Source organism: Centrocercus urophasianus, unplaced genomic scaffold (genome assembly GCF_019232065.1).
Source record: "Centrocercus urophasianus isolate 14NV4802_14NV808 unplaced genomic scaffold, USGS_Curo_1.0 seq_17, whole genome shotgun sequence".
NCBI classification, from domain to species: Eukaryota; Metazoa; Chordata; class Aves; order Galliformes; family Phasianidae; genus Centrocercus; species Centrocercus urophasianus.
Genome location: NW_024884722.1, coordinates 26,350,250 through 26,377,558, shown reverse-complemented (window position 1 = coordinate 26,377,558; position 27,309 = coordinate 26,350,250). Strand labels below are relative to the sequence as shown.

Here is a 27,309-nt window from a genome sequence, read left to right as displayed (position 1 = left end):
ATTCATTCCACTTGTCTGTCACGAATGTGCCTAACTTGCAATAATTCCCAAGTTTTTTTTTTTTTCTGTACAATTGGTCACTTGCATGACAGAAAATGTATTTCTGGTGAAAAATAATATACATGGCCCAGCACTGTATGCATCATTCACATTCAGTGGGAAAGCATTCAGTGCAGTGGGAAAGAGTCATCTTAATGAATGCTGCAAAACGCATAAACAGATAAGTTACATTCAATTCCTAAGTACACAAAATGCACATAAAAATGAGACCTCCCACCAAGATGGCAGAAAGGTCAAACTAAACAATGGGGAAAGGACAGTCATAAATAATTGTGTACTTACAATTAAGTGCCACAAGCAGACATTTCAGAGATACCCCCCATATCAGGACTTTGCCACATGCAGAAGTAAATTTCTCTTGCTTTGACAAAACCAGCCATTTTGGAACGACTGATAGGCAGACAGCAGGACAGTGTGATATTCCTGTGTTCTGCTAGCTTTTGATTATCAGAGAACATTTTCCTTATACAAGATGCATAATAGAAGCAAGCATGTATCACAAGGCAAATTCAAGCAAAACCACCAGCAGCATTTCAGGAAAAAAGTATCTTTCCAAGCATATGCTTGCTCTGCTAGTAATGATACAAGTTCAGAAGCTAGCAGTGCAGCATGAAGTGTTACCTCAAGAAATACACCTACTTCGACATTTGCACTCTGTGTAGAGCATTGCTAAAAGCTCATGGACTTTACAAAATGCGTTAGCAATCCTGCAATGTAAATCTATGGTTGAATCCATCAGTTAGAAGGAGGGCAGTGGACTCTAATCCATGTGGTGGAAGAGCTAATTCAAAATGCGAGCTCAATCACATCCTCTTTGTTATCTACTCACCAACATTCAATATAGCCTTCATGAACCTGTAGAAAGTCTTAGAAGACAGCTCCAAGAAGCATGCAGTATACACTTCATCTTAAAAGAAAGGCTTCCTCTGAAAACCAGCTGTAACAGTTTGTACATTAACACTGACAACTATATCTGCTTTCAGCCCTGGAACACATCTGTACTCGGAGCTGTCAGACAATGCAAAGGCTGAAGGAAGATCACCATCATTCCAGAACAGAAAACAGCAGAAATTACTTATAAAAGCTCCTGGACTTGAGGTTCTGGACTTCAAGTTTCACCTTCCCAAAAACACAGGAGAAGCAGAGACACACTGAAATCTTGTCTCCAGCATCTCACAACCATAATCCATCTCCCGTACTTCCCAGGGTGACAGGTCTGCCCAATCCCATCTACCACATCTGCCAGCCCCATCTCATCACACTTCCAAAACAAAGTCAATTCTGTCCAGTGAACCTGCAGAACCCTTAGATAATGAAAAAGATTGTACCTGAATACAGCACAGAACTTGAAGTACCATCAAGCAGTTAACACAAGCAGAAAGCTCCTGCTCAGCTTTGTGCTTTCCACAGCATCATCAACATCATTAATCTCCGAGTTTACCTGTAGCAGCCATACAGCTGAGAGTTTGCTGTTGATTCATAGTCATCCAGACGTTTCCACCACATGGGTAGCAAGTGCTGTTAACTTTTTCTGGAAGCAAAAGGAAAAAAAAAAATCTAAAAAAAAATCTAAAAAAAAAAAAAAAAAAATAGACTTGTAAGCATTTACTGAATACAAATTTACACACTTTCATTAATAACTGGGGGAAGGGAGCAGAAAAAGGGGAAAGAAAGCTTCAAATCATTTTAACGATCCTTAAGCCCATATATTTGCATATGTAAGGGTAGCATAAGGATACTGTACCCACAGCCTGTGGTCAGACCAAAGTCGGTACAGAGACTACATGTCCACATGTGCAAAATCGCAAAATCTCAAGGAACTGCACTGTTGGAGCCAAATGCTTTGCTGCCGATACTCAGTATGACATGGAAAACACCTGATCCAATTCTGATTTAGCTATTTCAATAGGCCTTTACTGTCAGCTCACTAAGATGTAGAAAAACAAAACTCCCATAATTTAGTGAGGAACAAAACATACTCCAGCTTCTCTTTTTCACAGGTTGCTTTATGAAGAAGCAGCTCTGGAGCAGATACTTTTAGTAGTACGTGTGCTTTGGTTTTACTTTCAGACTCCCATGCGCTAAAAGCAGCACCTCATCCACTCCAGCTCCCGCACAGGAACTGCACACATAGCTAAGGCAGAGCTGCCCTGCAGCTGCTCCTGGCTCAGGCTGGTTGGCGCAGCCCTGGAAGCACCACTCTGCAAAATGCACCATTAACACAGTAACAAAACAGCCCCAACTCACCTCCCCTACAAGCCTACTGCTAAACTGCCCTTAGTAAATGTTCTCATTTCCCCCAACCTCCCTCGCCCCCCAAGAGGCCTCCCTCAGCCCTTTGGAGGCAGAAAGACCACAAATTCTGCTTATGTCCAAGCTTAGAAGCCCTTTTCCCCTCTGCAGGTGACCTTGCAACTGGAAACCACAGTTCCCGGGGGGCTATTTCAGCTCTGTTTAAATTAACGGTTCCTCAGCACGCTCCCTGCAAAGGGCAGCACAGCTCAGGGCAACACACAGCTGTGTTTGCACAGTTAAACCGTGTACCTAAACTCCTCGAGACAGGTAAGGAAAGAGAATGACCAACGCCACCTTAAGATAAAGGAACTCCAATCCCGTCGAGGTTTTAAAGCAGACATTCCCAAAAAAAGATCTCTGAGGAGAGTCACAGATCACGCACAGCGTGACCTCCAGCCGCGCCCGCCCTGAGGCGCAGCATCGCCACGCGCACCTCGCGCCCCAGCTGGGAGGCTCCCACCTTGCGGAACCGTTGGTAGTCGCGGCCCGCCCGCCGGGCCGAGCTGACCAATCGCATCGCAGAGCGGGAAAGGCGGCGCCCTATGGCTGCAGGAGGGAGGCCGCGCGCCCGTCCGCCGCGGAGCTGCCTGTGCTGGGAGTGGCGAGCGAGAGGGGGGCCGAGTGCGGCAAGGTTCTGCTCGGGCGTTGGAGGGGAGGCACGGGGAGTGTGGCGCCCGTAAAACGGCTGCTTCACCCTGCCTAAAGAAGCAGGAGACCTTGCCGGGAACGTTTCAGCTCCTGAGCGCCCACAGGGAGAAATCCGTGTAAAAAAAATGAGAACGGCAGCTGCAGGAAGGCGGGGCTCCGGTCCTGTGCCCGCCGGGTGCCTCCCTGCTTCCCGCCCGCCCGCAGAAGCGCCGGGGAGACCTCGCGGCAAAAATAGCTCTGTGTCAGATAAACGGGCGCGCGGCGGCTGTCTGGTGGCTGCTGGTAAAAGCCGTGGTGGTGTTACGGAAAGCGGAGGTGAAAAAGGGGAACCGAGAGCCTCCAAGGAGCGGCGGGAAAGCTCGCCGCCCGCAGCGGAGACACCGAGAGCGGGCGGTGCCAGCGGGATGCGGGCGTGCGGCGGCGTGGCCGAGAGGAGCCGGGACGGCCCAGGGCTGCAGCCACGAACGTCGAGGCCGCTCGGGGACCGGCGTGGCCGCTGTGACAGTGGCAGCGGGGCCGTGCAGGGATGGGCGGCGTTTTGGCTGGCGGAGCCCAGGAGCGGTGCCAGACTAGGGACAGTCCGATCCCGAGTGCGGTCGCAGCACGGAGATCATCGCTCACTTGGGAGAAGCAATTCTATGGGGCTCCAACTCCTGCTTGTTTGCTCAAGCCGAACGGAGTAACTATAAACTAAGAATAAATACTAATTAACCAGAATCTTTCTTTGTGTCGTGATCTGAACCAGACACCGTGTCTATCTTTAACTTTATGCTGCTTTGAGATGCACCCTCTGTCTGCAGCAGGCAAAAATAAGATCCCTTCCTTCAGTAAACTTAATCACAGACCTCACTGTAGGACAGCATTTCTTGGCAGAGCTGTGCTGTTATCTCTAAGCGCTGTGTCCTTACCAGCATTTGAGCAGACGTGCATTCTGTGTCTCCAGTGCAATTGCTTTCATGATCAAGGATCATTTAATCCCGTAACTTTCCTTGTCCTGATGGAAGAAGAGGGGAAGGTGAATTGCTCCTGAGTGAGAACATCTTTTTCAGTACGTGCAACAGTTGTACTGAGGCTTTCTGTAAGACACAGATGAAGACCGCTGAGATTTTTCCCTTCAAAGCTGGGGTCAGCAAGGTGGATATTCTGAATTATCTTATGTTGAGCTGAAGGAAATCAATAGTGCTTTATATAGATTTTAATATCAGAGAGAGAATAATAGAACAGGATTTAAAATGATTTTTTTTCCTAAGTGTACACATTTTCCAAGTTCTCTTGTTTTTAATTTTTCTTTTGTTGCATATAGCTTCAGTATTTTCTAAATTTCTGTTGAAAGCTCTTATAACAACATGTATTTTTTTGTTACAACTGTTGGTAATTATGCAGGCAGCATGCATACAGAGGGTAAACTCTATGCGTGTTTTACACTGTAAAAGTCAAGATCTTCCATAAATGCAGCTGCATTCTTTTGTCGAAAAATAACTAATTTGAGAAAATTATGTTCAAATTTCAAAAAACAGTTAAAGAGGTATTTAGCAGCTCTTATCAAGAGCTATGCAAAGTCAAATTCTGCCCAGTTCCACCTCTCAAGCACCTTCTGACACAACACGGTCTTGTACCCACTAGGTAGGTAGCCGATTATCAGTGATAGAATTTTCACATCACTTCACCTGGGCCTCGCTGTAACTCTGCAGGGCTCCTCAGGAATAAACAGAGAGAGAAAGTCTGCCCAATGATGTGGATACAGAAGTTTTTAACTGTAGATGAAATCTAAAATAAAGTCTCTACCAGTTAAAAGTTGCATGAACGCTATTTGAATGGTGTAACAGTACGATTTGTTCATTCAGCATGAACATCACCTGTACATATCAGCTACTCGAGCCCAAAGCTGGGTCCAGCAGTGCCATTTACCCAGGTAATGGTGCACCTGTCCATCCGCAGGGCCTCCTGGTCTGTAGGACACACAGCTCATGGCGAGGCCCAAACCTTGCCCACCCACTTGTTGCATGGCCATGTGAGGAACTGCTTAGGTGTCAGTACACCTGCTTTGCAACAGGCACCTCTGAAGCAGAGAGGATTGGGTGCCCTGTGCATCTGACTGTGAGTACCACAGCTACCAGCACCTACAGCTGCCCCTAGAGAGGGTGGCCAGGCAAGGGAGAAGGGCTGTGTGTGTCCCCAGAAGTCACCTCTTCTACTTCTAAAGGAAAGATGGAGAAGAGAATACTCTTTCCACAAAGCTAGAAAGCTTCAGAAAGCTAATCCCTAATAATTTTGATTTTTTAGCTCGACTGGAAACGAGAGGAAACTGTATAGCTGTGAAGAGCTACACCAACAATAGTAGTTTTTTCTTCTCCTAGAGAAAAGCTCACAAGTGAAAGAACCACAGTTCCATCCCCCTGAGAAGCAGGAACAGGTATTTGATAGCTAAAACTATTGAGGATGTAATACATTCCAGCCTCTTGGTGAGCCTAGCCACCACCTTCCTCCTCTCTGTACATTCCAAAAGCGGCTGTGATTCCAAGGTCATATAGCACTAAGCTGGCAGAGAAAAGCACAAGGGACAACCAGAAGCTGCATAATTCCTTCCCAAACTGATGGGAAGGAAATGCTTTTGAACATCCCGCTAAAACGAATGCCAAAACTGTTCTTAAGCTTTATTTCAGATTTAATTTAGGGTATTGGACAGATGACTGCTGTCAGTAGGAAACACTGACCAGTATTTAGGCTACCTAAATAGAGTCCCAAGTGCTTGCGTGTATTTTAGACACATAAAGCAGCTCTCTGGCCAAGAATCCTGTCCTTGAACTGAAAAGTCATGTCTTTTGGTGCAGTCTCATAGCCAAAACTGCCATTGTAACAAAGGTCCAGGCATCTCCTTTCCTACGTGCGGGTGGTTTCAAGTCCTGAAGTGGTTATAAGAAGCAGTGCCCCGTAGAACACGAAGCTTAGGCGGATGAGTAATATCTGAAGTTGGAGGCAGTGAGAGATGACCTGCATATTATGTGCTTTTTATTTAATAATTTATAAACAAATATCAGCTTTCCCCAAACTGTCCCTCAACCCAGCAATTATACGTTGGCTGATTTCTTGTTAGTGCTGTTCTTTTCTAATAACAGACTGTTCCCAAAGCCTCACATACAGAGACTTAGACAATCAAAGCACTGTGTGTGATTTTCCAGTTAATTCATTCAGTTAGCTGGAATTAAAACAATACAATTCAAAGCCTTGTGTGTTTCCCTGCAAAAATACAAAACTTCAGTCGTTACTTTTAACATACACAACCTACAAGAAAGAGTTAACAGAGCCCCTTTGTCTTCCCTGCTGTAGTAATTTTTTTATCCTTTTCTGTAGACGTCTCAGCAGTCATTAATATTTCTTTCAGTCTCTGTTCTTCAAAAGACACACTTTTCATTCAATTGCACAGAAAGAGAAGGAATTCAGTGGGCCAGATTCCCTCTGTGGTCAGATCCATTCACTACAGCTGCCTGGGGGGGAATCTAGGTGGAGGGGTATCGTCAACAGGAAAACTGAACTAGGAAGGGAAGAGGTCACCATTTTTGCAGGTACCAATCCGAATTTGGTCTGATTTCACCTAGAAGCTTTACATGAATATTTCTGGGAAAGCACTGTCTTCACAAATACTGATTGCTGCTCATGCATTTAATACAGGTGGCATAAGTTTTACCAATGTAGAGCCATTTCTGTTTTACTGGGCTTCACAAATTAAATTTAAATTAAATTAAATTTGATGACAATCTAATTCATATTACACCAATTTCAGAGGTGCAAAAGGGAACAGTAGCTATATCCTGCCCCATGCTTCAGCATTCAGGTATACTAATAGAGCATCTGTGGCTGTCTCCCACACTATCAATCTCCTTAAACACTGGACAGATTTCCATATACCAAGAGACTGTGCATATCATGTTCAAAAAGAGGTAACATTTCTACAGCTGAGGCTGCACTGTGTTTGCCCAAGTATCACAGTGTTTCCTGAGCTTCTACAAGCAAGGTGCAACACTTGGTTGGTCACAATACTATCCTGAATAGAAGACTATACACCTATTACAGACACACTATTATTCGGTATCTTAATTCAGTGTTTAAGCTCTAATTTTTGATAGAGGTTTTCATTCAACCTACTTCTGCAGTAGAATGGCAAGCCACTAATTTTAATCTATAATTTTAATTATTATGAGCATTTAATTTAAGCTCAGTTACTCAAGAAATAGGTATTCTGCCTCCTTCAGTAAAATGGTATGAAATTTATTCAAATGTTTACTAAATTGTGTGAAGTTGTAGTTGAAGAATATGTTCTGAGAATTTGTGAATACAGTCCCCCAGGAAAAAGTAACACCAAAATGTGTGTCAGAACAGAACTCGTGAAGTCTGATCCAAAAAGAATTCACAGTTTACTCAGTGCTCACCTTTATTCTTTCCTTGGAAAAGAAAGTAAGATAGTACTGGAACTATTCTTGAGTTCCAGTACTCAACGGCATGAAAAATGGGATTGCAAAGCAAAGAACCAAACCCAGCATTTATTTTCCAGAAAGGTGAAAATATGCCAAGCCCATTTCCAATTGCAGAAATACTTTCCAGTATTTTCTCTCCTTCCACTTACTGCAGTTCTACAAAGATGTTATTTGGTGACATGACAAGGAAGGCAATTCAATGAACAAGATACCTATTCCAAAGATCTAGTGATTAAAAGAAAGGCTTTCTTTTTTTATCTTTCTCCTCACACTCCTGACATGACCACAGGCTTGAAGAATCTGGCAATCTGTATATAATTTGAGTGAAGGAGGTCCACTTGAAAGACTACATCTCTAACTGTTGATGAATGTTTCCAGCAACAGTTCAAAAGCAACAATAACAAAAAAATTTCTCTGCTTGGAAGAGGGTTTTTTCCAAATGTGTTCTCTTAGCTTAAGTTGCTATAAGAGATAGCACTAGGCAGATAGCAACTGTATGTGTTCTATAATAAGTATACTTTTCATAAGGCATTTCAAGGCAAATAGATTACTAACACATTCTAAAAGTTAAACTGTGTATACCAAGGATGACATTATTGCAGTGAGCTATATACAGCACGGCACTGTCCATGAAATCAAAGAGATAATTCATATCACATTCATACACTGACATTATTGCCTGATCTATAAATACTGATAATATTTTCATTACCATCTACATTTAACATTCTTTATCCTTTCAAGTGCCTTTATGTCCAATACCTGAAAACATGTGATACAGTTCCACAGAGTAAGACCAGAAATCACATCAAGGAAGTTCTTTATTGGTTTCTCTCAATGACTTTCAGATTAAAACTGCTCATTTTATAAATGCAGTAAAGGTTTTTGTTAAGTGTCTACTCTAAAAACATATGGTTGAAGTCAGTAAGTTTTTTCAATCCAGCAACAAACGACCCTGCAACTAGAACAAAGTTAATAACTGTTGATGACACACATGCTAGAAGAAAAAAAAAACAAAAACAAAAACAAACAAAAACAAACAACAAAAAAACCCACCAGTGCCTCACTCCTTAGTATCAGAAGAAGAAAATCGTACTTTAGAACTCAAAGAAAATTATGGAGTACGCAAAAGGAAGAGGTTTGTATACGAAACTATCAACCTACTCACCTTTCAGGCATTTGCTTCATTAAACTCCCAAGTATCAGTGCAAGAATGAGTATAAATACCAGAATGTCAAGGTAAGAAACACACAGACTTTGTAAATCTGTTCACAGTAGTGTTCCAGATTGGTGCTAAAATAAGAGTTATGAGCTACATTCATTTCGAGTAAATGTAAGAATATCTATACTCAGCTCAGGCCTTCTTTAGTCATCATCTATTTGTGAAGAATGGAAGGAATTACTGCTTCTCTAGAAGAGAACTCATCTTTCTCAGTTACAGAACATGAAAGTGAACAAACTCTGGCCTTTCTCCAGTTCAAATCAAGGAGAGCTGCATGTATGAATCCCTGAGGCTGAGATCTGGTCAGCCTCATGACCACACTTATCTACACTGTAGGCTCCCAGGTCAAGAGCAGTTGACTGAGCATCCAGAACAAGAATGGTTTCACAATAAAATATCCTACCCAACAGATGTCAGTAGCACTAACTTACCATCTCACCTTGTAACAAAAGCTTACTTCCCTAAAGTTTGCTAGAAGATGTGATTTATACCAGTCACACCAGGAGAGTAACAGAAACTTACAGTGACCTTTCAGTTTCATGCAGCTTGAATCATTTGTTATGAGTGGATAAGCCTTCTGGCCTTCTAGATCAGGGAAAGGAAGAAAGGCAAAAGAAACATTGGAGTACTCCAGAACCTCAGCATAGAATCACAGGATGGTCTGGGTTGGAAGAGACCTAAAAGACCCAAAAGATCATCTAGTTCCAACTCCCCCTCCCCCCCCCCATAGGCCTCCCACTAGACCAGGTTGCCCAAAGCACCATCCAACCTGGCCTTGAACATTTCCAGGGATGGGGTATCCATAATTTCTCTGGGCAACCAGTTTCAGTACCTCACCACCAATACAATAAAGAATTTCTTCCTTATATCTGATCTAAATATACCTGCTTTTAGTTTAAAATCTTTCTCTCTCATTCTATCACAGCCTGCCATTGTAGAAAGTCTATCTCTATCTTCCTTATAAGCCTCCTTTAAGAAAAGCTGCAGTAAGGTTTCCCTGGAGCCTTCTCCTCTCCAGGCTGAACAACCCCGGCTCTCTCAGGCTTTTTTCATAGGAGAGGCTTTCCAGTCCTCTGATCATTTTTGTGCCCCTCCTCTGGACCCACTCTAACAGGCTCTTGTGTTTCTTGTGATGGGGGTGTGAGAGCTGGATGTGGTACTGCAGGTGGGTTCTCATGAGGAATAGAAGAAGAGAAAGCATCTCCATCTAGGCTGCCATTCAAGTATTTCTGCTCTTGGTTATTGACACTAAACGAGCTGGATGCACTAAATAATAACACATTATCAGCAGCTAATAAAATTAAAGTAAGCTAGACAGTATTGCTATACTGAATAAAATAGATTCCTCCCTCGAACAGCAAAGACAGTAGCATACGAAACAGCGGAGACACAGACCTTTAGCTAGGAACACAAACTGGCAGGCCTTGGCAGGAGTGTGTAAATTCTGCGGTTCGGTCCTGGAGGTTGTGGCTTCAGCCCCAGGTCCCAACTCCCTACCACAAACCACCAGAGACTGCTCACTGCTCACAGCCAACTTCTCTTCAGCAAGGTTCCATTATATTCAAACATTATCACGCTAGGGGACTTCTAGCTTAAACGTAGTTCCATAGGCATGGCTGTTGAACACAAGCAATTGGTAGGCATGAACTGGTCGGAGCATGAGCTGGCTGAGACCCATTCAGCTTGACAGCCCGGGAAAATATTTTGAGTGCCTCATCTCCACACAAAGCCTGTCTTGTTGGAGCCATTTGGGAACACAGCTCAGCTGCTTTCACTGAATCAGACAGAGAGGTCTGCAGATGATATTATTGCCTGTATTCCCTGGAATCATGGTCCAATGCCATGCTCCACTGGTACTGCCCATGTACTTGGCAAAAGGTCTGCATAGCAGGAAGGACTGTCTGCTTGCAGTGGTACTAGCAGAGCGGCAGGTGCTTTCAAACCACACCATGCTCTGTGATGGGATTTCCAACACCCAAACGTTATTGACTCAGCCCCTTTCTGAACACTGGGAATAAGGCCAATCTGCATTGGCATGAGTGGTCAACGCTGCCCAGCGTGTTGACACTGGAACTAGGCAGATGAAAGTCACACGTGGGGCAGGCCCTGCTTTGCATTTTGGTGCAGATGTACACAGAGAAAGGAGCGGAGGCAGAGCTGAGACGGTGGGAAACTTGGCGAGAAGGAGGGCGTCTGTTACTTGAAATCACTCTAAAGCACATTACAAATCTGTTAAATCATTGTGGGTTACCCTGTATTTCAGAGTAAATTAGTAACTTTTCAGAGGGAGTGAAGAAACTACCACTCTACTTTTAAATAATGAAAATGCTAAAAAACCTACACTTAACAGCTCTAAAACTGCAGCAAGTCACCCACCAACACCCACTCCTCTTGTCAGCAGGCTTTTTTCAGCTTTGCCTATTATTTATGTGAAGCGAGAGATGTTTAATATTTGCTGCCCCTATCTGCTCAACTTTAAGGACCCTCAAATGTTACAGTATATACCTGGGCCATTGACCTCTTTCCCCACAGCACTTTGATCTAAGCAAGTAACAAACACAGAGTTTCCAAAATCATTTGGATTCACTGGCTCTGAGTGCATAGCTGTAAAAAATCTGCTTTAAGATTAACATCCAATTTTATTCATGCCTGAGGCTTCACCACAGCATCTATTTTTGTAAGATTAACAGCAAGATCCCAGTTCTCCAGAAATGTAAAGAGTAGCAGCCAGTTGTAAAAGAAATCTGATATTTCCTAATTTGTCCTGCTCACATTCAGGAAGGCATATTTTCCTAGACCTTCCAATGATGGGTGTAATTTCTACTTGCATTTTTGCACCCACAACATGAAGCATGTGTATTAATCCTTCTGCCTCCGGTTCGCTGACATGCATTTCTGATGAAATTGTGAGTGCCAAAACACACTAGCGCAAATCTCACATGTGCAAAGTATCCCCTGAAAGACAGCTTTTACTCTGGAGGAGTTAAGAAGCAGTCATCTTCCTGTACCCTGCACAGAAGCATCTTGGATCATCTAACTTGAAAATGCAAGTACATAAAAGGAGCACTTAATATTCCAGCTAATCCGTTTTAAATTAATATACATGCAAACATTTCTTTTTAATGTTGGAATCTGAGGACAAATTGGGGGCCATTTTTAACTTTAACAGCAGAAGAAAAATTGCTTTAAATAGTGCCTTTGGTATCTGTCAATTAGAGCTATTGCACTGCTGTCAACTTGTGCTCTCTTAGTTCCAGCTTTGCTCCATCCTACACAGATCCGTACAAATCAGTTGTCTCTTCCAAACATTCACTAACCATTGGAAAGTGAAATTAATAAAGTGTGAGAAAAGCTGACTCATAAAGCTGACACTCCTGTGCCCAACAGCTCTGGGTTTCTCCCCTCCAGCTAGCTGTTTGAGATAGACAGGCAAAGTGGTAAAAGATTATCAAATTGCATCTGTCACTCCTGACAAAATGCATCTGAATGCTGGAAGGAATTTTAGGTTTTAAGCTAAAGCACCATCCCAAAGAGTTCCTCAGAGCCTGTCAGTATCTGTACCTTGGATGGAAAGCTACCACTGAGCGCAGTGCGTCCAACATATAGAACCTGCCATGAAATGAAGTTCTTCGTAAGAAAGCTCATCTCAGCCTTGGTTGGTAACAATAACAAGGAGACAAGATGAGACCATCAGTCTCAATTGTGAAGACAATGTTTTCCTCCCATATTATTCTATCTGTCATGTTCTCTTCAGGTTCCAAAGGAATCCCTGTCTCATACATCATTATATCCTACAAAGCTTGAAAGCCTTCAGGGGGGGTTTCTTCCTGCCCACTGTACCAGCCTTGATGTCTCAGTACCTTCAGAACAGTGACAGAGGCTTCTACCAGCAATAAAGGGGATCATCTGCATACCAATTAAACTGCTGAGCTCTGAAGAGTTAAAAAAAAAAAAAAAAAAAAAGAGAGAGAGAGAAAAAAGCCTTGAAAGTAAATCTGAGCCAAGTTCTAATTAATGCCCTAGGCCCCGATTCACCACAGCACTTAGGCATGTAGTTAACTTTAAGCACGTACTAAGTTCCATTGAAGTCAAAAGACAGCATCGAAGAGGCAAACTACATTAGCACAATTTAATACTCTTCGGGCTAATTAATCAGCCATAAAAATTAACTGTGAGAGTGGCATTCCTTACTTTCCTTGCTGTGATACTTACAGATAAAAATGCTTGGATGTGGTTGGAATAAGCAAAAAGCAATACCTTGTTTAGCTGTCTTGGGCTGCTAAGTCTTACAGTTGTAAAGACCGGTCCCTGAGAGCAGGTAAAGGAGCTGAGCTCTCTACGCATTACAGTCTTGCAGTCTAATGCACGTATCATCTACCTGGCAGAGGCACACAGGCACTAAAGACACAGTTCTTGTCCTGGGGAGCAGTAATCTATGAAATGAAAAGAATTGGCAACAGATCAGCAAACCCATCAGGCAATGGATGGCACAGCAGAGACAGTTTTATTTGTCTCTATAAAGAAGTGTTTATTCACTGCTGTGCATCAATGTTATTTGTGATCAGAGGTGGCAAGGAAAAGAAGCAAGCAGGGTTGGGTAAAGCAGGGAAGCAGAGAGCACATGTAAGTTTGTGACTACTGGTGAGGTTACCAAGAGAAGCAGTCAGGCAGAGCTGTGGAGAGGGCAGCAGTGCTGATGTCTAAAGGATAGGTAAACTGGAGTCTGGTCCAGACCTAAATGTGAGCAAAACTTAGCTCTCTTCAATTTCAGTGGAGTAGCACTGAATCCTGCAAAAAGGGAGCTCACAGCACCATCTCCAAATAGCTGAATAGCTCCAGGTACATCCAGACTTTTACTCCACCTGGTAAATACAGCACGGTGAATGGCTGCCAAAACTGCACCACAATGTGCAGGCTAAGTTTGGACTGAACAAGGTCTTCAAGGTCAGTAAAACTGATTTTTGGGCTCCTGCTGACTTCACAAAGGCATGTGTACAACAAACCATTCTGTAAACCAGACTGCAAGGAGAAAAAGTAATTGATAATCTTGCTGGAATTTCTGCAAAAACAAAACCAAGGAAAGTTTCCTGAAGTATCACTAAGGTTGCGCATGGACCTGTGAAAGCTAGGAAAGTGAGAGCAGGGGACCTAAACTCTTGACTGACAATACTTCTTTGTCTCATGCATTATGAAAACAAAAAGAACAAAAACAAACCCCAAAAATTAGAATGCCATGAGCATAAAACAAAGTACCAGCGTGACTTTGCAGATTAATTTTGAATTTCCTTGCTTTCATTGGTTTAAGAGCCCTATTGTTACTCTGTTGTTTCTTTAATTGCAGACACTAAAAATTCTTTTATCTTTCAAAGTCCTTCAAGTCTGTTATATAAATATGTAATTAAAGCCTCTTTCAACTGGGTATAATTTACTCTATAGTTTACAACAGCTGCACTAGAGCTATTACAGTTTATCATTTAAAAGCCTAATTAAGGGCTTCTTAATTAGTGGATCCTTCAGTCACTAGACTGTGACTGTGTAAAAGATGCTTGGCAGCTATCGCATGTTACAAATCTGCATGAAATGTTTCCCTGAAAACAGGCTATGTGCAAGTCCAGAAGCACATTAACTGTCCCAACAGGTCAGCGCATCTTAATGTGCAAACCTCCACATTAAGGCTATGCTCTCATCTCCAAGTGCAAAGCTCATTTGCAGACAACCTTTCCCCTTGCGCACATGTTGTGGGGAACCACTCCAGTGTCCAGCACAGGGGCCAGACTGGGAGACCGCCCACAGTGGCTCAGTGCCTCCCGCTGCATCTCGCACACCTTCCCATGATTTGCTCTGCCACCCAGCTATAACTTCCAGCCCAAGCTGAAAGCTGAGTCTGTTCCCTGGGCTCCTCATACAACCTCCTGAATGCAGGACAATCAAGCCTGGAAAGGACTACTCTCCACCTTTTCCTGCACCCTTTCCCACAGCATCCCTAGAGCAGCTGCCAGCCTAACTGAGTTGAGCTGCTATGCCAGTCCTCTCTGATGTGGCAAATATCGTGTTCAAACACATCCGAGAGGATGGGGCTGTGCCTGCTGGCTGCTCACGCTAGTTCTCACATGGCTTGTCGAGTGCTTTCTTCAGTGAATGCCATGTCTTGCTGTTGCCATGCTCTCCTCAGCAGCTGTGCCGCATTCAGTGGGAAGCTCCTCTGCGGTGCCCAGAGTACTCACATCACTAGGAGGAGGAAGGGAGATCCAGTTACTGCCTCTCACTTGTAACCACCAACACACATTTCTCATTAATCACCACTAAATTAGCAGTCAGTCACTGAGATTTTAAGTGCAATCTCTGCCCAGGGGTGGTACTGGAACTCAGTCATCCTTCACCTCGGGGTGGCACAGTGTGGGGGAGCAGTCACTGGAGCAATAGTTCAGCTTTACAGGAATCGCTCACTGGAACGAGCTCATACCAGCTCAGAGCTCTCAGAACCTACTGCTCAGTGAGCAAGAGCTGGTCCAGACTGTACTCTGAAGCACTGATGGGCTTTTTACATTTTCACCTCCTTGTAACACAGGAGATCTGTTACAGAGGGTCAGATTTGGGGCCTGCAGTCCTCAAAAGCATTGCTTTAAACAATACAGTGACAAAAGCATGAGTTCTTATTGACTGCAGGATAATATAAATCAGCTATTGAAAACCTGTATCATTAGCACTATTGCTTTCCAGTGGTAGATAGCTGCAGTAACGGATTGGCCTCTCCATCTCATCCTCCCACTGGAAAACAACATACACAGGACCAATCAATAACCTGATCTAAGTTACTTGCAAACATGTCAGGTGCAAATATCTCCCTTTCTCAGATGTTTTAAAGACCGAATACTTTTGCAAAATTTAGGCCAGGGAACAAATTGCTTTGGATAAATTGTTGTTACGGTGGAGCACAGCATAACCAGATCCACCCACATTGTTACAAGGAAGTTTTAAATAGACAGAGAATAAATTTATTACATGCATGCATTACTTTGTGGGGTCAATAGCTCAAGATGCTCCTCAGCAATAGGAAAAGCTCCACTTAAAAAGCACTTTTTCTAGTATCGTGTTGTTTAAAAGCCTGTCTTCGACAGGAAATAACTAGATTATTTCAGCATGGGGGATTGCCACTAATTTTTATAACTGAAATCCTAAAATACCTTCAAAATCAAAACCAAAGTTCACTGTCATTGCTAGGGCAGGATTTCCTCCTGTTGTATCACAATACATTACCCACTCAATTTAGCGTTGCCAAATCTGAAGTCAGTGGAAACTTGACACGTCACGGCCTCTTTCTGCACGTAAACCCAAGGAAAGATTACAGAGTGGTGTATGTGCCTTCCCTATGCAAAGGTGGAATCACTTTTACTCCATCACCATCATTAAAGCATCCACACACATTTCTTTCCCTGACTCTGCCCTCATTTGCACACTCACAGAAGGGATATACTTAAAACTCTAAAGCAGGTCAGAAGGAAGCTGAAGCACAGTTATGGCCTGCAGGGAAGCCAGGGATCCACAAGGCAGGAGCTGTGCACGGAGTTGCTGTGGCACTATGACTCATGGCAGCCTTTCTGAAGGAGAAAAAGCACTAACTTGGACATTCTGAAAGGTGAGCTGCCACCTTTGGAGAACCCTTGTTACAAGCAGCCTACAGAGTCAACTGGGAACTTTACAGGGACAGCAAATTCTTCTGAGCTGCCTTTTCTAGAAAAACATTATTATCCTAATTCCTGGAAACTCTGAAATCCTTAAATACCCTTTTAAACTGGTCCTTTTCATACAACACTTAAACTACTCAGCCCACAGGGCATCGATGCCCATTATCTTCAGTATTGAAGTTCAGTGGTATCCAGAGTGATGCCATTGAAAAGATTTTCTCTGAATTCATTTCTCATTGACTTTTGTGACACAAAAGCATGGATAGCCTTTCAGAAGAGGAAAAGGCCATAGTCGTTAAGTGGCTATGTTCAGGTGGCTAATGCCATAAAGAGGAGGAAAGGCTGGAGAGAATTGCTGCCACAAGTGCTGAAAACAGAAGAGAAAATAACATTCTGCTTCAAGGCTAGCAGCTGACTTGCTGCTAGGGTGTTGCAGCCCTATAAGGCTGAGGAGGGGAGATTTATATCACTACTGTATGTACTTTGCACCAAGACAGTCCACAAGCCCTTTGTTCCTTATGGATTTGAAAGACCTGGTGAATCAGGGGTAAATTTGGTGCATTCCAGGATGCACTCAAATGGGGAGACTCCCTATGAAGAAAAAGAAAGAAATGAACCCCTCTGGCAATCAAGACACCTCTATTTGACGGGGGCAGGATCATGGATCATCATTTTATTCAGTCCTCTGCCATTCCACTCCCTGTTTTTGGGGGGTTGACAAATGAAAACACACCAGAAGAGCTCATTATCTTCCAAAACTTCTCCATTTCACTAACTTGTTCCAACCTCCATCGCAGATCTTTCCTTGTCAGCTACTGTACCACCATGATATACCTCTACCCACACACAAATGCACTGGTTTAAGGTATGCACTGGAACCTCTGTTGAAGGAACAAGCAATCATCCCAGAGACTGACACAGCTGCTATTTGCATGTAAAAGAGGAAAAGAAGGTGCATGACTGAGCCCAAATTAGCATGAGCAAAGCCTCCCACCACATTTGCAAACTACAGCTTGCACAGTGGTGCTAATAGAGGTGCACATCTTCTTCACAAAGAAAGATTTCTACCTCAGCTATATGGAAACTTACCTAACAGTGGTTCACAGAATTTAAGATCACATGAACTTCCAAACCCCTTTTTCTCTAAAATTTATAGAGTGCTTGAAAAAAAGGAACACAGTGGATGTAGAATGAGCTGGATTTGCCCAGGTTTAATTTTGTCTCCGCTTCCAGCATAATTCCTCAAGCTAGCTACAGCAATGAGAGCAATATTTTCTAAGGCCTCCATCATTGTACCCCTAAGTTTTTGAACATCCAGAAATATCCACAGTGCTCAGCGCACTGAAAAATTAAAACCAAAACAAACAGGACAGATGCAGATCAAACTCTCCATGTCTCACTTCTGTTCTTTGGGAAATGAGGGCTCCTAACTTCTTTTTCACAATCAGTTCTTTCAAAGGGACGCCTTGAGGAATCATTTATGTCTGGAAAATCTTGCTGAAGACACACACTTCATTAAGTGCAAGATCTCTGGATTTTAGCAAAATCTGTGGCTCTTCCCAAGGCTGCGTACACATGCACACAAACATCCATGCCTTCGCACATACCTACAGAATCATAAACAGATAAGTGGCCTCAGCAGACTATTTGAAGCAGAGCACTTTTATTAAGAACTGTCCTCCAAACCGAACTGCACTTTGAGCTCTCGTAGCTGAGAAGTTACAGACTCTCTTTACTTTATCATCATACTTTTATGGGAGCTGTTGGAACAGTTTGGTGCCTTCGCTATTTCCGCTGTAGCTTTAGCTCCTCGGAGAGACTAGAAAGAATAGTAAATGCAGACGTGAATGGTAATAAAAATCAAAGCTAAGCTCTACATGAAGAGAAATAAATTCCAAAATGAAAAATTTGATTATACAGTACCTGTCTCCTGTCTTGACTTTCTCATTATACGTAGAAATTAACCCTGTCATTAAGTACTTTGATCAGGCTGTACATAAACAGCTTATAACGGCATGAAATCTACCACAGCAAATAAGCAAATGAGCAAGGGGAGAAATACTGACATTTGGGGCTGCTGTCAGACATCAAGTGCTCCTGCTCCCTCAGGGCCAAACTGCTAGAGTAAATGGGGTTACTCCAAGGATGAATCGCTCCCTCCTGGATTGTGCTACTTCCAGAAAGTTTCAGTAATAATATCTAAGAGGCTATCATTTGGAGATCAGTAGCATCTTCTAAAGATCTTTGAGAGATTTTTAAATGTGGCTGTGGTAGCTGCTCATAGGCTAAAACTCAGCATGGAAATTCTGAGCCATGACAGAACCAAAGCAGTATGTGGTCAAACTGGCGCAGGTTTCCATTGCTCAGAAATGAGGCATGGCATCATTTCATCTACTCCAGTTCCAAACATTTGTCACTTAATTTTGGACTATTTCCAGGCACAAACACATATCATAAACAAGTTTTCTGGGCAATGGAGTTTGTTTTCTGGTTTGTTTGTTTGTCGGGATTCTGGAGCAGAAGTTGCCTTCTTCTGGGACACATTTAATTCATTGTAACTCTACTTACTTTTGTTACTACCTAGATTTCTTGCACAAATAGATTGTCATGCCATTAGAAGTGATCAGGCCAACAGGATCTCTTTCTAGCTCTGCCACTAGCCTGCCATAGGTCCTTTACCATCTAAGAGCCCTGGTTTCTAGCAGTCATGCCTGCAGTCTGTTCTTCCCACTTCTTTTCTCAGAAGACCTTCAGGGTGGAGCTTGAGTGAGGGTGGCCAGGTACAACCTCCACCCCAGAACACCACCTGGGGGTACTCCATTTTGTTTAGAAAGTACAGCTGGGCTGCTCCTCTCTGTTCACCTGACTGAGCCACTATGGGACTTCTGGTCATTTGCCAAGTACAACAGACACAGATGTAAGGGAGAAATCCTGACCCATAGAGGAAAACAGTTTCCCACCATATTCAGTTCCAGACCAAAACAGCTCGGATAAAAAATATCATGGATGCTTTGTAGCTTCTAAGCGTACTGTTCTCACTCTATAAACATGCCAGTTAGGTGCATATAAAAATGGTCCCTTCCAGATCCACAAATACTCAGGTACTCCATTCTGTAGACAATCATGCAAAGAATACAACAATGCTACCCATATACGGCCACATAGCAGGCAAATAATAGTACTGTTTGGGATGGAAATGGAGGGTTTGACCCAAGCTACAGTGGGCAGGAGTCAGGGAGCATGATAAAGGCCTGTAAAGGTGAGAGGATGAGCAGTCACTTGATAGTTGAGCAGAAGTTGGAGGGAGGAAAGGCACTTACAGCAGACAGCTGGCAAGGGATGGAGCTAGCTGGAGGCAGCATTTTTACATCTGGCTTTCATGTACTAGACCAAACTCTTTTAACACATGTGTAGTCCCTTGTAATAAAGCAAGAGACATTTCTTTTGAATTTGCAGTTGCTGCTCAAATTCAATTATTTAAGTACTGCCAGGTATTTTGCCTGCACTAAAAGTTGCAGAAAGAGTGTACCTGAAACTTCTGGCAAATCTAGAAGTGCTTAATTATCTAGGCTGCAAACACACATTATGAATACTAACTACCATATCATCATCATCTGACACTTTTACAATATATCAGCTTCCCTTCTAAAAATAATTCACTATTAATAGCACTTTTATACAGCTAGCAGCAAACCAGGGATCTCTCACAGATCCCATCCCTGAACAGTGCACCCATGCATCTCCAGATTTAGCAAGGAAATCAAATTTCAACTTTAAGTTTTCCAGTGATTACTCTTCCATTCACCTGCTCAGCAATCTGTTTGCTCCTGCTGAACCCTGTGACTGAATCCTGCCTTCACTGGCACGGTGCAATGTACAGAACAATTTAAGGACTGATTTACCTGCAGTTTTGGTAATCAGTGGAACCACCTAAATGCACAGTCAAGGATGCTGTAAACATCCCTCTGGTAGCTTGTGCCAGTGCCTGGGAATGCTCCCTGGTACAGCTTTGGAGCTGCTCTAAAATAACTTATAGGTGGTGCACCAAAACATATCAGTCAGGAAAAGTGTAAACAAGAGGAGCAGAAGCAGCTACAGTGGAACTGCTTCTCAAAACACATTTAATAGGTATTAGGAGGGAAGGCTGGCATCTCATTTTAGGCCTAAAACCAAACTTGGGAAAAAAGGCAGTTGCTCAGGAACCCTGGATGAGTTGCAGGCACTCACTGAGGGTATATGAAGAAGCTGGCCTACCTACATGACCTTCAGGGGATGGTGAGAATTGTAGTTAAAATAAATGAAGCTTTATTAAAGGTTTGCTTTCGCTAAACCTTTCTTCCTGCTGTTAAACTGGATTTAAAGCAGTGTGATAACTTTATTTCACTAATTAAAAAATTCCAGCCAAGAGGAGCAGCTTGGGTCTAAGTGCAGCTTGATCTGCCAGGTATGAACGTCAGGCTCCAGAGCAGGAAATGCACTAAGCCCCTCCTGGCAGGAGGTGAGGCCCGGGCCAAACACAGACTCCCATGTACAACTGTGATACTCAGCACCTGCAGCTGCCATTGATGCCAGTGGTAATGGCCGGTGTGCAGCACCACTGATGCTTTGTCTGTTAGAATGATTTCTTAATCATGAACTCATTGATTACATGATTAATGTAACAAAGACAAACCCTTGCAGAGAACTTGCTTTCAGCCCTTCCACTTGAAGTGGGGTACAGACATGCACTCCCCTGTATGAGATGATGTACAAACTCCAGCCACACATCTGAGAAGCTGATATGTCAGATTCCCTTCAGGGAAAACTTCTCCAGGCAGCTGCAGATTTAATGCAGGTCACACCCAGACAACATTGCTTTGATAAGCCCAGGCTTTCCTGTCTGAAGGCTGGGGCTAGAAGAAAAGCATGCTAAATGCAACTGCCTTCAGGAGGCAATAAATGTCAGGAAAGCAGTACACCAAGTATTTTCTAGCAGAACAATAGCATAAAGCTCCTTAGAACAAGGTCTGACTCTCTTGCATGTCTTTAGACCTCAGAGATGTAAAGGTGTGAGGCCTGGGTACCTACAACATCCCTTCTCATTATCCATTGTCCTACTGTTCAGCCATTGCTCCACTGCTAAAGAACCAGAAAATAATGGAGAAATATTTCTTTCCCACGTGCTCTCCAAAGACTCAATAATAAAGAAAGAAAAACAGTATCACCTTCAGAGTCTGTCCCCATTACAAAGTTCCTCACTTTATGAAAAGCAACATGGTGTAGCTGCCACAGCTGCTTCCATGCACAGCCATCCTTGCTGAGGTATCTTCTCAAAGATTCAGGAATCAGTTGGAGATGGATCTGGCTGCCCTATCATTTTCTCAGCAGTCCACTTTTGCATTCAGATTTTGTGATTTGTTGACTTCTGATTGCTGGCTAGCAAGAACTGATAGTGACATGGCACGTTTCTTTTCAAAATAAGACAATCTTGCATTTTGGAAGTCTCTCTTGGTACTCTTCAGCACCAGAGACTTCATTGCTAGTAACTTGGGGCAGTGACTGTAACTGAACAGTGCTCTGTTGAATTTCTTGGAGTGGCAGTGATTTACACCCAAAGATCCTGCACGCCATCCCAGCCATTACTTTGTATATTGTGCACTCTCCTCCCCAGTAAGATTTAGGTATTATGACTTGGAGAACAGAGTCGCTATGAACAAAGATGGTATTAAAAGAGGCACGCTTGCTTCCGAGGTATAAAAATGATTGCTGGCTTGGGCACTTGGTTCTCAAGTAAACAGCCTGAGGAGTCAAGGGAGAAAAGCAGAAACTGATAATTCCTTTCTGCAGAATGGGATAAGAAAGAGCTGTGCCTCTAGAAAGGGCTCACTTGATAAGACTCTTCTTTCATTTCCAACTGCTGTAATAAGCTGAACACTCCTAAAAGAACAGCTCTCAAAATCCTCTTGGATTACTCAAGAAGCACATATTAGTAAATTGTATCAAATCACAGAACCGTGGAATGGTTTGGGTTGGAAGGGACCTTCCAAATAATCCAGTTCCACCCCCCTGCTATAGGCAGGGACACCTCTCTCTAGACCAGGTTGCTCAAAGCCCCATCCAGCCTGGCCTTGAATGTCTCCAGGGAAGGGACACCCAGAGCTTCTCTGGGCAACCTGTTCCAGTGTCTCACCACCCTCACAGTAAAGAATTTCTTCCTAATATATAGTCTAAATCTACCCTTTTCCAGTTTAAAGCCATTTACTATGATTGTGGTCATTTTTAATAATTGCATTTGTTTCCCAAGATCACAGCCACAAATGAGTGGAGTTATGACAGTAACAGACTCAAAAAAACCGACTGGAACAAATACTGTCAGCAGCCATAAGCCTCAGTTGAGTGAAAGAGCTTACAGCATGAGTCTTCCTGTCCAGCCACTGCTACAGCCAGCACTTGCTCCTACAGAGCATCACATTACTGTAGTTGACAACTTTCCCCTCAGCTGCTATTTAAATCTGGCTGTAGGCAAAGGAGACTAAATGAATCATTAAGAAAAGTAGCTCCACGTGCCATGACTGCTGGTGGTCACTTTGATGAGGTTTTTTGTTGGTTAGATTTCCTCTGAATCAGGAATCTGAATAGTAGAGACTATTTCCCAGCAGAGAGGAAGCTTGTCTCTGTTACCCAGCATCAGTTAAAAGGCTGCAAGTATGAAAGGAGCAACTGTCCAGATAACACTGCATTATTTAACTGGTAATTAATGCATAGGAAAATAAGTCTTGAAACAATTCCACTTTCCCTGTTTTACCATCATCACAAATCAAAAACACATTCAGGTAACTTTTGTCATTGACTCCAAGTAAAAAGGGAACTAAAGTATTTGCTGATCCGAAATTGTTCATGCTTAGCTTTTAAAATGCTCCCTAGAAAGCAGCTGACAAGCAAACTTGAACAAAACTGCTTTTTGGGAAATCAGCAGAATGTTTTTTGAGTAACTGGTAAAACAGACATACCCACAATTTTCCTAGGAAATACATGACAATGAATCTAATAGCTCCAGGAGCAGATAACCACTGCAGCCAGGTTCCTTATTCAGCTGCGTCCAGAAGCTGGATTCCTTGGTACCAAGGGGGCACAAGCCGGGACTGACATTTCCCTGCAATTGAGAGTGTCATGACATCTCTCTTCACAGTCACTCTTCTCCTGGGCCTATCTGCATGTTCTTTCCTACCTGCAAGCACCTAATTCACTGATATTGGTCAGAAAGGTATTTCCATCCTTCTGTCAAATTTTGATGAAACTAGTGAGGATATTCAAAGTTACACAGAAGAAAGGACACACTTGCTCCGGTGGCAGGATTTTAGCAGTGTGTTTAGAACTCCCCAAACTCTTCAGCACCTGTTTGGTTGTTCACCTGAAGAGGAACTTTGTCCCACCTCCACAGTACTGAGTGTTCTGGGGTGAGGTTCCATAAAAAGGAGCAGGTTCCCACAAATCCAAGGCCCAGCCATGTACTGCAAGCCATTGGGTAGGAACAACCTTTCTCTGCAAAGGGCGGCCCTCCTCCCCGTGCAGCAATGGATCAAAAGCAAGGCACAGGGCACTTTCATACGGACAAAGGCAGAGATGACATTCTCATTCATCCTTTTTATGCAAAACCCAGGTACCTGTGAGAAGAGTAGACTCTATCCAGCAGCCCACTGCCTCCTTCCTGGTAGCTAAGCATTTCTAGTATGGCAAACACATAAAATGAGATTTCAGTGTGGGCAAATGGGAGGCCATACATAAGTCTGAAGTAAGGGGGTTTATTTCTTACTGACCAACTTGATAGCAGAAGTGCCATGGCCATTCTTTCTAATTTCAGGGTCCTTTTAAATAAAGTTCCACTTCAGAAGCCAAGCATGAAAGGAGAAGAATGAAAACTCTTTGATAGATAAGATATTACAAGAGACTGTCAGAATCTTGGTAGGAGAATGAAATAACACTCTGGATACTGTCATTGAAAACAATAATGAAAGAGTACACCATTTTCTTAACTGAAGTACTATCAAATCTATGTTACTGCCACACAACATATTTTTCCTCCAAAGGTGCCAATTTCAAGCTATGACTATTGATCTCTACCTAACACTCAAAATTAACTGCACTACAAAGGAAAAGTGGCACCAAATCGTTTGAGAACATCAAACAGTAAAAAGCCAATGGGGTCATATCAAGGTCAGAATTTGATGAGTAGGGTGTCAGAAATTTAATCCATTTTGTCTAATATAATGTATAGAGCCAGCATTGTTGGTTGTTTTTTTTTTTTTTCCTTTCTTTTCTGTAATTTTTTAAGCCAGCTTCTCTGAAAAAATATCACAAAACCAGACCTCAACTTTTTCATGAACTTTTTTCCATGACTGGAGAGAGAAAAGATTAAATGGACTGAAACACAGATGGCAATTATGCCTCTGTTTATTTCCTAATGAGTCACAAGATTATTTTTTGCCTTCTGCCACATCATTTCAGAATACAAGAAAACCTTATCTGAAGAGACTTGAAGAGACAAAATAACACTGTTAAAAATCCCAATCTAACAAGATTCTTATTGCATTAAAAAACCCAAAACAAAACAAAGAAAAAAAAACCTTTAACCATGAGTAAAGTTCCATTCACTTCAAGTCACATTCAGAAATGGTGGGGAAATCTTACCATCAGATGGTGAACACAGTGTCCATCTAATTCAACAGAGGTCTCATTATAAAATATTCAAAAACTCTTACAGTGGCATGTGGCATTATATTTCAGCATTTGGAGGATATTATGTTCAGAACTTTGGTTAGAAAAGTCTTCCCCTTTGCCTCCCCACCAGGTTCTACAATGTCCACTCCCTCTAGCAACCCTATTTCAGTCCGTATTCCCCATCAATGCCCAGAATATTCCACAGCCTCAGAAACTTGACTGAACTCACACTCAAATGAAACCTGAATTCAGACAGCCTGACTACCTGCCATGCTAGAGGCATTGCAGCTATGAGCATCCTGACCAATCGCTGGTTGGCCTTTCAAACTTGGCTGTGGTCACTTTCTTTTAAAACCCAGTTTGAGTAATTGATTTGATACTGATTACACTGCTTCTCATATCACAGTCTAGTAATTAGCATACTCACGATAGGAAGCAGAGTTTATATATTCATCAGGTCAAACCTATGTCTCTCACCTCCACAGGAGGTGCTTTAACCACAGGGCTTTGGATAGGGGATTCCCCTCTTACCCTACTGAAATTGGGCAAGAAACATTCTGGCTTTGACAGTAAAAAGGTTGAGCATCCCGCCAGTGATTTGGAAACATAGCAGGAAGAGCTGAATCCTTTGAGGGCTCTTCCTATGTTTTGTCAGTAGATAATAAGGATTTGGATCTTGTCAGGAAGAGTTCGATTGTGACCTCGTGCTTCCTTTTAAAACACAAAATATGCAAAAGAGGATCCATTTTAATAGGAGAGCAAGACAAATGTTCCTCTCTGAAACAGCACAGCCTCTGTGCAGAAGCACAGTGGCTTTCTGCAGTAGTAGGTACAGGTACCTCTCCTCAGGACATGAATGGTGCTTCAGAAACATATTTGTCCCCAGGATATTTCTTTCTCCTGGCTCTAGAAGACTTCCTTTTCAGCAGCTGGGGAGTCTTCACATTTATCTATCTCAAGGAACTTCAAAGACATGCACAACTGGTGTGGCCAACATAGGACACAGATAGGTTGAACAATTTGTTACCTAAAAATCTTCTAACAACATGGCAAGGCTGTTTTGGAATGCTATGAATAGAATGGATTTTGGAATGGTGTGCAGTAGAGAACTGGTTTTAGTGAAATGCTGGGTTCCTACCAAAACGGCCCTTTTCACCTCAACTGCCTGCTTTGCCTAAAAAATGGCGCAGAAATTTCCAAAATCTGATAAACATTTCAACATTCCAGTGACTTACTCGAGTTACGGCCTGCATGTTACATCTTTTGCAGACCAATTCCTGCATCTGGACTTCAATTCCATGCATTATTGCCAGAGGTTCCCATGATGTATCACAGCAGTGCAGGAAGACAGAAAGCTATCCTTCACATTAAAAAAATACTTTTTAAGGAAAAATACTGTTTAAGGAAAAATTATAGGAAGGTTTGGGTTGAAAGAGAACTCAGAGATCACCTTGTGCCAACTCACCTGCCATTGGCAGAGACATCCCCACTACGGGAAAGAGAATGGGTTTTCACCTAGAAGACTTAACAATTATATGAATGAGAAGTGGGAACTAATCACTTTCACCTTGCTCTTTTTCCCCTAAAAAATCTGCCTTTTTTCACAGGAAATAAAGTATTCCCAATCCATTCTAAATACCTAAGTATTTTCAGGCTACGTTCCTAAAAAGATGAGATCTAGTCAGCACTATGTGTCTGTTTATCTGTCTGTGCTCAGCTCTGTATCCCTTCACTTTGTGTCCCATCAATGCCTTTAGAGACTACCTGACACAGGGAAGGGGGCAGGAGCAGAGGGTGCTAGGTGGAAGAGTAAACATAAAAATCCTTAGTTCAGTCCTGTCATTTTGCAGCCAAGGTATATACCTACATGGCAGGTCAGCGTCTGAGGTTTGATAGGAAATACTGCCAAATGATAGTGTTTCTTTTCCTTAAAAACAAACAAACAAACAAACGAAAACCAGTTGCAACAGCTTATTACTAGGAGTTGTATCACATGTGAAACTTTCAGTTTCACTACTTACTTATGTGACGTGTATATACCAAGTGGAGAGGGATCTTACTAAAACCTTCCAGGATGACTACCCTTGTGCTACTCAGTCTAGACATATTTTTGCAAATACAAAAACGGGATTATATAGTGCTGCTTTTCTGACTCAAATAAACAGAAAAAAAAAAAAAGAAAGAAAGAAAGAAAAAAAAAAAGAAAACAACTACTTGGAAAAAAAATAAA

General features: G+C 42.7%; 1 protein-coding gene across 11 annotated transcripts in view; it reads right to left on the bottom strand.

Moving 5' to 3' along the window:
• Positions 1-27,309, bottom strand: part of RTKN2 (rhotekin 2) — a 190,883-nt gene that overhangs the window by 122,874 nt on the left and 40,700 nt on the right. For 9 of the 11 annotated variants that reach the window (XR_006168747.1, XM_042818525.1, XM_042818518.1 and 6 more), the window contains 2 exons: positions 3,912-3,997; positions 1,502-1,617 (listed from right to left, as the gene is read on the bottom strand). The gene's annotated coding sequence lies outside the window, so the exon portion shown is untranslated. Of the gene's footprint in view, positions 1-1,501; positions 1,618-3,911; positions 4,080-27,309 lie in introns of all 11 variants that reach the window. The other 2 variants (XM_042818516.1, XM_042818519.1) reach the window with 2 other exon arrangements.